Source organism: Pelophylax lessonae, assembly GCF_965119305.1.
Source record: "Pelophylax lessonae genome assembly, chromosome: 5".
Taxonomy (NCBI): domain Eukaryota; kingdom Metazoa; phylum Chordata; class Amphibia; order Anura; family Ranidae; genus Pelophylax; species Pelophylax lessonae.
The window spans coordinates 225115522-225128455 of NC_138772.1; the positions used below are offsets into that span (position 1 = coordinate 225115522).

The 12934-nt window shown below is 41.0% G+C and overlaps 1 protein-coding gene across 1 annotated transcript in view; it reads right to left on the reverse strand.

The window, feature by feature from the left end:
• UPP1 (uridine phosphorylase 1) overlaps nucleotides 1–12934 on the reverse strand; it is a 62130-nt gene that overhangs the window by 35916 nt on the left and 13280 nt on the right. The gene's annotated exons all lie outside the window — the stretch shown is intronic.

Consider the following 12934-nt stretch of genomic DNA (forward strand, 5'->3'; position numbering starts at 1 on the left):
TACTTACCTTGAAAATGTCTTGTCCAGCGCTGCCATCTCATGTGTGGGCAGCTGAAACTGGAGCGTCCTCTTCGGTGTCCTCTTCGTTGTCTTCTTTGGTGATGTCAAAGTCAATGCAAGCAGGAAGTGACGGTGCGGGCGGCGGCCGCAGAGGGAGGAATAGGAAGGAAGATAAGCATATTTTCTTTGACCACTTGCCAACCGCTCACATTGAGCGTACTGCGGCAAAGTGGTTCGTTATCGTCCAGCGACATAGTACTACGTCGCTGGACTCCTCCCCCTGTAGGCGGCACTCGCGCGCCGCCGGAGGAGCGCTCCCGCTATTTTCGGTCACAGCGGGAGTCGGGCCAGGGGAGGAGCGGCAGTGATTGCCTCTGCTCTTCCCCGATCGTCGGGGAATCTAGTTTGGAGATCCGCCCGCCTGTGTAAACAGAGCGGGCGGATCTCCTAAGTGACAGGGAGTGACAGATTGCAGGGTTCAGCATAGCTGAACATCCGATCTGTCCCTGACTCACTCGGTCACCTCCCCCCATACACGTCAGTAAGCACCAGGCATACATTAACCCCTCCCTCTCCAATAAAATTAACCCCTTCTCTGCCAGTGTCATTTTTACAGTAACAGTGCATATATATAGCACTGATTACTGCAGTAATGTTACTGGTACCCCCAAAAGTGTAAAAAATGTCAGTCAAGGGTCCGATCTGTCCGCCGCAATGTCGCAGTCCCGCAAAAAAAATCGCAGATCGCTGCCATTACTCGTTAAAAAAAAAACACCAAAAATGACAAAAATCTTTCCCTTAGTTAGTAAATGCAATAACTTTTGCGCAAACCAATCAAAATACGCTTATTGTGATTTTTTTTTTTTACAAAACATAGGTAGCAGAAAACAAATTGGCCAAAAATTTTTAAAAAATTAGATTTTTACATTTTTTTGGGGGGGAATTTCATATAAAAAAATGTTAAAAATATTGTTATTTTTTCAAAATAAACGCTCTTTTTTTGTTTATAGCGCAAAAAGTAAAAATCGCACAGGTGATCAAATACCACCAAAAGAAAGCTCTGTTTGTGGGAAAAAAAGGACGTAAGTTTAGTTTCGGTATAGCGTGGCACGACCGCGCAATTGTCAGTTAAAGTCGCACAGCGCCAAATCGCAAAAAGTGGCCTGGACGTAAGACAGCAAAATCCTCCGGTGGTAAAGTGGTTAAAAACAAGGTAAGTGAATCAAAAAAAAAATTGTAATTATCCAATTCTTTTTCAGGTAATTTAGAGCAAGCGGACGGGGTAAAGTTGATTTTGAGGGTGGAACTCCGCTTTAAAGGATAACTAAAGGCAAACGTTTTTTCCAGTTTTGGAGAGTTTTGAGAAGGAGGTCAGTTTATACTGCTGTCGGAGATTCACCCTCTATATTTGTCCTGTTTACTATTATCATTGAAAGTAAAAGTAAAAGAAAACCCCAAATTTTGGGCTGTATCAAGAAAAGTAATAGAGGGGAAAGTTTCCTAGTTCCGGTGACCTGGGGGTCCCCAAAGAATGTGCAGCAATTTTCTATCACTTCCTGTTTGGCTATGGGACAGGAAGTAAAGAGAAATCTCCAGAATGGGACACAGATAGTGAAAAACAAATCTCACAGGGGTTATAAACCTCCCTTACTCTATTCAAAATAAAAAAAGGTTTTGCCTATAGTTCTACTTTAAGAATGTTTGAATTCTACTCTGAACCCACGCGGGCCTGCCAGGAAGCGGACACTCTACTGTTCCAATCTAGGGTATTCCTTGCCCCTCTCACCCTTACATATACACAGCTGTTTCTTCGCTGGTCTTTAGGTCCCCAGCGCCTTGTGGCTTCACAGCTGGCCTCCCACTGCACATGCATGAGCCACGCTGCGCTTTGTGTATGGTCCTGCAGCCTTGTGCAACCTATGACATGTCCCAGAAGACTGTGGGAAAAGAGAGGGGGGTCGAACTTCCGCTCTGACCGCTTAGAGAGCAGGTACCTATTAAAACTAGGTATCCGCTCTCGAAAAAAATATATAATATGTCAAATGTGGTAAAGGAGGGGTGGGGGAGGGCATAAAGCGGAACTTCCCTTTTGAGTGAAGTTCTGCTTTAACCAGTTCCGGACCAGAGGGATTTGCCCCCTTAATGACCAGGCCATTTTTTGCAATTTGGCACTGCGTTACTTTAACGGAAAGTCGCGTGGTCATGCGACACTGTACCCAAATAAAATGAATGTCCTTTTTTTCCCCACAATTTTTATTTTTTGCGCTATAAACAAAAAACGAGTGACAATTCTAAAAAAAAAAAACAATATTTTTCACATACTGCTATATAAGCCCCCGTTCACACTAAGGCGACCTGTGAGGCGACCTGGTCGCCTTACAGTTCGCCGTAGGTCGCCTTCCATAGGGAAGCTGCGGACCCGTTCTAATAGGAGCGACACAAGTCGCTCCGACTTAGAAAAAGGGTCCGGAGCTTCTTTGGGACGACCAGGAGGCGACCGCCATAGACTTCAATGTTATGAAGTCCGTGGCGGCCGCTCCGAGGTCGCAGCGCGCTGCTCGTGCGAAGTAGCGTCGCGGTAGTGTGAATGGGGGCTAACATTCCGAAAAAAATTAAAAAATTTAAATATCAAATTTTTTATCTTTTTAGGCCAATTTGTATTCTGCTACATATTTTTGGTGAAAAAAAAATCCCAATAAGCGTATTTTGATTGGTTTGCGCAAAAGTTATTGCGTCTACAAACTAGGGGAAAGATTTGTCATTTTTATTTATTTTTTACTAGTAATGGCGGCAATCTGCAATTTTTAGCGGGACTGCGACATTGCGGCGGACAGATCGGACCCCTAACTGATTTTTCTGACACTTTTGGGGGGACCACTGACATTACTACAGTAATCAGTGCTAAAAATATGCACTGTTACTGTATTAATGACATTGGCAGGGATGGGTTTAACCTAGTTGGTGATCAAGGGGTTAAATGTAAGCCATGGCGAGTGTTTACTAACTGTGGGGGGGTTGGACTTTTCGAAATGACCATAGAGACCTGTGACCCTATATAGAAGGATCACAGGCGCTCTGTGATAATTTTAGAGAGAAGAACGATCAGCTGTGTTTATAACAGCTGCCCGTTCTTCTCTATTAACGGTGAGCGATCGCGGGTGCCCGGCAGCAGCACCAGGCTCGCGACCGATGTACCCCTATGTCGGTTCGCGCAAGAGGAGCGGCTGCCTGCCGTATAACTGCAGCAGGTGGTCCGTAACTGGTTAAAGTACAGCTGTAGACTCCTGTATGACAGTCTAAGTTTTGGTTCACACTTGTGCATGTTGCAGGTACAGCAGCTCATTCATTTGAATGGGCTGCTGTACCCATTAAAGTGGGGAAAGAAGCCCCAAAACCCTTTGGAACATATCCCATATGATGCTGCAGCACCATGCGATATCCTGAGTGTAAAAACGTGGGTGTTTTGCCAATGTGTGGAGGTGCCAATATGAATTAAGCCCCCCCATGCACATCTGCTAAAAAGCAATGTGTTTTGCCTGGAGGTCGGGATTGTGTGCGATAATGCACACGTTCCCAACCTGCACATATGTCAGTCTACATAGGAGTGGCAACTATACTCTGAATTCAGGAGCAGTGCGGCATTGTTGCCACTCCATCACAGGAAGCTGCCTTAGGTACAGATGCAAGTATAATTAAGTGCTGCAGCATGCTATATATTTTTTGTTTTAGTTCTGTTCAAAAGCTCTCGTGTGCTGTCTTAGCTTTCTAGAGATTGTTTTTCCAAAAATTTCCTTAAGGTGTAATCTGTAACTTGTTAAAATGAACGAGTAGGCTAAAAATTTGTTGTGTTGCTGTAATTCAGTGATCAAACAATGAATACAACAGTGAGTGAGGCTGAAAATCCCCAGTAGCCCTTAAATTAAGAAATTATGACTTTAAAACAAAAAAGAATTTGGCTAGCTATATATAGCAGACCTCTGACATGAATGTGCACAGTATCTGGAGTACTGGAAATTTTAAGCACAGGAAATCTGCATCCTGCTGTTTCCCACATTACTATACTTGGATGTTACAGACTACGGTTTTTAGAATTACTAATTACTAAATGAGGCCTCAACATGCATAGTTTATTTTCTGCAGAGAGATTTAGACAAAACAGTATAAAATGGCAGTACAAAAAAAATGGCAACCATTGCATATGTACATAACATGAGTTAATAAGTTTAGTGTCTACTCTACCTGTCTAGCTTGTTAAATATATCTTCTTGAGATTTTTGTAGCTTGCTCTGTAAGCAAGTAACTAAGAAAAAAGTCTTCACTTGCAGCCTTAAGGCCCGTACACACGATAAGAAAATCGGAAGGGAAATTTCGTCCGACGACCGATTTGCCGATTTTCGGATTGTTAGTATGGTGCTTTCGACAGCCGACTCCGACTTTTCGGCTGACAAAATCCTGATGTACAGGCTATAAAATGTTTGTTGTCCGTAATACAACGTCCGATTTTCATCTCATTAGTACAGATTTCGACGGAAAAAAATCTTAAGAGCAAGACTAGGCATGCTCAGAGATGAAAGAACACATACAAAGCAATCCAACACATGACATCACTTCTGAAGTAGAATTCTGTCGTACGGGAAAATTTGTATGAAAAAAACCTCTTCACTTTCCACATAAGACTAGCATGCCACAAAAAAATGGACGACAGATCGTTCGATAATCTGATCGTGTGTACGGGGCTTTATTTGATGCAACGGTTTATAACAATTGTCAGATAGGCAGGCCTTACCATTAAAGTCTATGTCAGAACAAAATAATGTAAAAACATATATATACAGTAGTACATCTCTGCAATGCATGTACATTTTCCCATGTTTAATCCTTTAAAAGGCCCTGCAAATAAAGAAAAATACCTGTTGATCTGGCAGAAATGTACTGAGCTCGTAAATCATGTTGTCGGCTCTCAACACTTTTTTAGACTGAGCCAGCCCTGCCCATTTTTCCTTTGCTAAACTTTTCAGTCCCTCCTTCTCTTTTACCTCTACAACAAAAAGTCTATTCTTTAGGCAGCTTTCACACTGCTGTGCTGCAGTTTGGCCACATGTGTACCCACAACTTTTGTGCGGTCAACCCTTGGTTTCCCATAGACTTTCTATTAGGCCAGGCATTTTTGGCACGTTTTCCGAACGCGGAAAAAGTCGCATTCTGCGTCTTTGGTGTGCTTTCAGAAAATGCACCAATAATGCATAACCTAATAGTCTATGGAAAACCGGGGATTAACCACATGAAAACCACGGGTACACCAGCGCTACGGCCAGACTGCAGTGCAGAAGTATGAAAGCATCCAAGTCCAAGATAAGAACTGGAAGGGCTAAGTATTCTCCTTAGGCTAAGTTTACATCTATGCGGGGTGCAGTAAATCTTACACATTCCTGCACCCACAGCAAAAACGTGCTGCTGTTTAGCAGACATACGGGGGTGTCATTAATTCCTAATGGCACTGCTACACATGGGAAACAGCAGTGCATCTTCCATGGAAACCAATAGCACCATGCGGATTCCGTGCAGCTCTGGTCTTAGAAAAAGTTCAAGGTTCTTTTCCCTATGTTTCCTGCAGGTACAGCAGCCCATTCAAATGAATATACTGCTGTGCCTGTGCAAACGTGGCCTTAGGGAAGTGTAAACCTAGCCTTAGTAAAGCCCTTTTTTAAATGAGATGGTTATGTTAGGCCTGTCCTTGCTATTCTTTATCTCCTTTCTTCTTTTTCTACTAACCGTGCCCTGGCCGCATTGGCCAATTTCAGGTATGTAGGTGCCCCCTGTGGGCCTACTGAGTCTTGTCAGAGTCTCCAGTTCATGCACACTCCAGTTTAGAACTACAATCTTACATGCAGCTGGTAAAAAAGTATATATATATATATATATATATATATACATATATATATATATATATATATATATATAGATAGAGAGAGAGAGAGAGAGAGAAATGATCCCCTGCAGATTTTGTAAGTTTGACCACTTACAAAGAAAGGAAGGGGGGCTATAATTTTTTATCACAGGTGTATAGAGACTGAATATCATCCAAAAGTCCAGAAATAGAAACTATACAAATGTTATAAATTGAGTTGCAGTTCAGTGAGTAAAATAAATATTTGATCCCCAAGCAAAACATGATTTTGTATTTGGTAGGGAAACCCTTGTTGGCAAGCACCAAGATAAGACGTTTCTTGTAGTTGGTTACCAGTTTCATACACATCTCAGGAGGGATTTTGGTGCATTCTTTACAGATCTTCTCTGAAACCCTAAGGCTTCTTGGATGTCACTTGGCAACTCAAAGTTTCAGCTCCCTCCATAAAGGATTAAGGTCTGGAGACTGGTTAAGCCACTCCATGACCTTAATGTGCTTCTTCTTGAGCCACTCCTTTGTTGCCTTGACAGTTTGAGTCATTGTTATGCTGGTAAACCCATCCACAATCCATCTTCAGTGTTCTGGCTGAGGGAAGAAGGTTCTCATCCAAGTTTTTAAAAATCATGGCCCCATCAATTGGCCCCTCAATGCAGTAAAGGTACCTTTAGCAGAGAAACAGTCCCACAGCATAATGTTTTCACCACCGTGCTTCACTGTAGGGATGGTGTTCTTTGGGTCATAGTCAGCCTTTTTCTTCCTCAAAACGGTGAGTCGAGTTAATGCCAAAGAGCTCAATTTTGTCTTATCTGACCACAGCACTTTCTCCCAATCCTTCTCCGATTCATTTAGATTTTCATTCGCAAACTTCAGAAGGGCCTGTACATGTGCCTTCTTAAAGAGGGGGACCATGCAGACACTGCAGGATTTCAATCCATGGCAGTGTATTGTGTTACCAATGGTTTGTTTGGTGACTGTGGTCCCAACTGCCTTGAGATCATTCACAAGCTTTTCCCCATATAGTTCTGGGCTGATTCTTCACTTTTCTCATGATGAACATCTCTACCCCAAGAAGCGAAATCTTGCATGGAACTCCAGACCAAGGACGATTGATGGTTATTTTGTATGTCTTACATTTGCAAATAATCGCTTCAACAGTTGTCTCCTTCTCACCAATCTTCTTGCTGATTGTCTTGTAGCCCATTCCAGCCTTATGCAGGTCTACAATCCTGTCCCTGACGTTCTTTGACAGCTCTATGGTCTTGCCCATGATGGTGAGGTTTATATGGAAGAAAGAGATTCTGTAGACAGGTGTATTTTATACACATAATGAGTTGTCGTTAAGAGCATCTTCTTAAATTGACAGGACTAATCTGTCTACCACATGAGCACATACTGTAGCCAGTCTGTGGGAGCCAGAATTATTGTTGGTTGGTAGGGGATCAAATATTTTTTTTACTCACTGAACTGCAATTCAATTTATAACATTTGTATTGTGTTTTTTTCTGGATTTTTGGTTGATGTTCTGTCTCTATCATTTAAAATACAACTATGATAGCAATTAGAGACCCTTATTTGATTTGTAAGTGGGAAAACTTACAAAACCTACAGGGGATCAAATAATTATTTTTGCCACTATATATATATATATATATATATAAAAATTGTTTCCCTTTCTGCAATATTTATGCAGGGTACTATTTATCAGTATGTTGTACTACTATATTTTACTTTCTGATCATTGTCACAACCAGATACGTGACCACTGCACAGTACCACTTATTATTTTCTGGAATTCTAAGCGATGGGTGCTCAACCTGTGGCACTAGAGCTGCTGAGGAATTATAAGTTCCATGAGGCATTGCAAGCCACTGACAGTTACAAGCATAACTCCCAAAGGCAGCTGGAGGGCCACCGGTTGAGCACCCGTGTATCTAATCCATGATTTCTGTCCATTTAAAACCTTATTTTTTTATCTCTCAGTTTTTCTTTGTTTACTAAATGAAATGTATTTTTATATGGGCTTGTTTTTATTTCAGTCGAAATGCTTTCAGGAAACCTCCTTTAATTCACATTCATTCACATGTCATACACTTTATGCATACAGAAGTCAGTGTTATTGAGGCTCTCTTAGATCTGAGCTAGCCACGTCTGTCCTAAAGGATTTCTTCACTAAAGCCCCGTACACACGTACCGATCGTCGGCCGAACGATCGGCCATCTTTTGTCCAGGGCTGTCGTGCCTGTTGAAAACTGCAAAAGACTGCACACGATTTTTGTCGGCCAACAACAGCCGACTGCAGAAGTGATGTCATGTGATGGTTAACTTTCCTTGTCTTTTTTCTTTTCTGAGCATGCTCAGTCTTGCAAATCTGCTGTCTGTCGGCCGAAGTCTGTACTGACTGGCGAACAATCGGCCGTTCTGGTGTTGGCCAACAAAAGTTTTAATGCCTGCACGACAGATTCTGTTCGGCCGAAAATGCGCTGTCAGCTGTCGGAAGCATCATACTAACAAGCCTACAATCGGCCGATCGGTCGTCGGCGGCCGAATATTTACGGCCGACAATCGGTACGTGTGTACGGGGCTTAAGTTTAAGTGTTGTCATGCTGCCTAGCCCGTTGTCTTATCAGTCAGTTCAGATAATGCATCTCTTGACAATAATTTCCACCATGTGACTGCCGGAATTCCTCTTCTTTCCATTCCTTTATACAGTAAATGTATATTCCTGCTAACAGGTAATTTGTTGAGACTTCTGTTATTGGATGAAAACTCCAATAGTCTATTTAAACCAAGAAGTTCAATGGCAGGGAAAGTTAGCTGCAGGCAGTTTCATATCAAGGTTGTTAATAAAAGTTAATGATAACCTGATTTTAGATCCGTTAGTTATAGTTTTATCTGATTTTAGGTTTAAGAACCCAGGAAAGTTAAGCATTACTTATTATTATATTTAAAGGGACACAATCATCCAAATGTCAGTGTAATTTTCTTATGTCTTAATTGTAAGATAGTTTCATGCAGTCCTCCTATATACAGAAATGAAAACTGTACAATGAAAAGGTCGAGCTCTCCTGGTACAGGTAGTAGCAATATCAAGTGGGATAGTGTGGAGCCTAAAAAGCCCCAATGGTCAAAGAAGTACTACCCATTATTATATGCATCTAAAGTGATTGACTGATGGAATCTCCACTGGTTCAACAGGGCCTGGTCAAGATTCAATCTATGTATGGGCAGGTTGGTTGTACTGAAGGCGATCTATCGATCGACTTCAGTACAACCAGCCTGTCGGTTATTAGACATGTGATTACTGCCGGTGGCTATAGCAGCTAGCAGTAATCAATGTTCTGCCAGCCTGAAAGGCTGGTTGCAGGAAAGAAAATTGAATCATCTATGGCTTGCCTAACTGTGAGATGTTGTGTACATATAATGTTCTTAGTTGGCTTTTGTAACATTCACTCTTGTTGTAACACTGAAATTTTTCCAGCATAGTTAATCTTTCATTCTTTTAGTTCCTTAATTTTTACAGAATTATTTAAAAAATGTATTTGCTATTCTGTCAATGGACCACAATCTTTTAAAAAACATTAAAGTTCACTTCCTCTTTCCACTTCAGAATCAGGTGATAGGCACTATTTCACTATTCCCAAGATCCAGTACCCTACCAAGTCTCTTGTGATAGCTGTGCACATGACCGTGATGGGAGTAAGGATAGGGTCATCTGTGTCATTTTTATGGCTTTGCAGTTGGAGAGATAATAATGTTTAGATTAAGAGAATACATAGCTTGTGATCCCTAATACGTTGGCTGCAATTACTATCGCCTCCTGTCTTTTCCCAGCATTAACTGTACCACTATCCTCTCCTTTCTTCAAACTTTTCTTTCACGTATATTTTATTCGTTTTTTAAGGGTTTTAATACAATCAAAATGGAACTCATGATATTGTACATTATATAGCTTACACCACATCAAATGCATTGAATAGAAGTGAACAAGTCAGAAAGACAAGTGTTTGTATATAAGAAGACATGCTATAGACTAAAGGAGGACATGGTTGTACACAGATTGGCTGGAATATAGAATGGAAGGATATGATTGTGCGCATGTAACCCAAGAAGTGCACAGGTAGTAATTTCTCAATAGACTTGCTCAAGCTATGGTATAAGGGATGCCAGCCAGAGTGTAAGAGGTAATAAAAATTATGCACAAAAACACAGACTCTCTGTTGCAATAATGTAATGAGATGAGTAAAAGATGGCTTCAGCTTCTGTTCTCCACCTTTAGAGAACTCCTCAGGTGTGTTTCACCCTTTTCAGGGCTTAAGCGTAGAGGCCTCTACAATTAAGCCCCTAAAAGGGCAAAACGCGTCTTAGGACTTCTCTAAAGGTGAAAAACAGGAGCTGAAGCCATCTTTTACCTATCTGTTTACATTTATGCAACACTGAGTTTGTGTCTGTGAGCCCACAGCCACCATTTGTTTAAAGCCTACTGGAGCCCGACAAGCCGATTTCGTCTGTCTTGCATCAGTCTTTTCACATGCTGATCCTACTGTTGCAGGTTTAAAGGGGAATTTGAGCGGTACTATTTTCATTGTTTTGGGCTACATATGTAATAAAAGTTATGTTATAGTAGGAAGAAGAAAGATCGGTGGGGGAGGATGCGGAAGGTAAAAGGGCCCTGTGGGCCTGTCCTTAAGTTTCCCATGTATGAAGCCTATTTGTTTTTCAAAGCAAGAGTTAAGAATGATCTAGGTTCAGATTGCGATTGTATTCTAGCCATGGGAACCAAACTTTCATAAATTTGGGCTATCATTTAGTACAGTGATGGCGAACCTTGGCACCCCAGATGTTTTGGAACTACATTTCCCATGATGCTCAACTACCCTACAGAGTACATGAGCATCATGGGAAATGTAGTTCCAAAACATCTGGGGTGCCAAAGTTTGCCATCACTGATTTAGTATATAACTAAGCTTCTCACGAGCTGCTTTCTTTAAAATGTTCATTACCAGTATATTCCACTGTGTGCTGACTCTGTGTACTACACTGGTGTTTTTTTACACCCTATTTAGAATAACAAGACTTAGCATGACCCACTGGTTTCTCTTTTTTTATCCCACTGTTTCCAGTTTCTGTAGAACATGCCCCATCATATCCTAGCGGAATCTATCTTTAGAACAACAAGACCCAACATGGTTACTGCCCTACAGACACATGTTACACCAACTGGATTATAAGCTACATCCCAAGTCACATCTTGTGGACTTATTACCACAGTGGTACAGAAATAATAAAGTTTTTACACTAATATACCTGGCTGTTTTTCTTAATTTGGATTTAACTGTGAATATATAAAAGAAACAATGACAAAATTATGTTAAAAATGTCATATTTTGTCATCTTTCTTTTGTCAGCATATTTGATTTAGTGTTGTTCGTATTGTAATTTCAAAATAAATATCTTGACTGTTTATGTATTGGTGTATATGGTAAAAAAATATGTAGGATACAATAGATCCTAATTAAAAATGCATATTGGATTGTCAAAATTTGAAAGTTGTATCCATTCTGTATGTCTACTCTTCAGCTAACAGGCATAATGTTGCTAGTTTTTGTTATTATTCATATTATTTATTGCTTCTGTAGCAAAAAAGGGTTACAGGGAGAAAACCCGCAACTTTGACAACTTTAATCTAATTTAATAGCATTTAATCTAATAAAATAGCCCATCTGACAAATGGGAATTACATTTTTCAGATTGTTTAAAGGGATATTAAAGCAGAGTTTCAGTTTGATTTGTTTTTTTCTAAATAACCCCTGTGATGGTCGCACCTAATACTATTCATAATGGTATGTGTATGAAATGTACTGTAGGTATCATAAATCATGATCTTTTTAAATAAACTCACTTTGTTGTCCCCAGTGAGCACGCTCCCATCTTTAGTGTGGGCATCTGAACCCACTCGTTCCTTCCTCCTTCCAGGATACAGCACTGCTGTCTACCCAGCATGCGCCTCCTGATTTTGCGCATGCGCATATAGTACAAAGAGCAGCATACTCATTGTGTTTCAGGTTTTATCCCTGCCTTGCATCGCGTCAATTCCTGTTTGGAAATACCACAATGAGCAGTGGATGCACAATAACTCCTGGGATTGATGGCACTCATATCCCAAGAGCCAATGGGCAGGCAGACATGAAGTACCTCGTATAGTAGGAAGTGGCAGATTGATTTTCCACCTTACAGTACCTGCATAGTTCTAGCACTGACCATCAATTTAAGGAACATTCTTTCCTACTGATCACCACTAAAGAGGCCACCTCTAATATTGCTAACCAATGTACAAAACCTCTCCTACTGACCACCAATGCAAAAGGGAAATTTTTCCACTGATTTATAAAGTAAGGGTTCATCTACTTCCTAATATAGCATTTTCCATGATTTACTTATTATTATGTCTGCAGCTTACTCAATACACCAATACACTGTACTGTGAAATGTAGCGTATTCCAAGAATTGAGAAAAGCTAATCTAGCATCTACCATACAAGTTGCATAGTGATATATGCATGCCCTCAACCCTGAGTTACACCCATTATACAGATCAATAACCCTTTATCTTCTCTATGCATGCTGAACAGGGCGAGCAAATCTCTCAGGAAATGTAACTGCCACTCTGGCTTCTGTCTCCTTTTGTTCTCTATACTGTTTCTTGAAGGATAGTATTAAGCTTTACTGTTGTATGAGCTTTCACACAGCTATTCTGAGCCCTTTTCAGTGAACCAGCTTAAATCCCCGAGATGAACTGACCCTGCATCAATTGATCAGAAGTGCCAACAGTAGTACAGCCTTTGTTCATCTTTTTCTTCCACTTTGTATAATGTGCCACCTTGTGGACTTTTCTCTTTAAAGGAAAAGATCACCTTTCCTAACATAGGGGGGGAGCAGCCGCGCCGTCACATCACGTGGACCGTACTGCAGGCGGCCGCGTCTTTTCTTCAGAGGAACTGTTTATGTGTGAACAAGATCCGTGCCATGT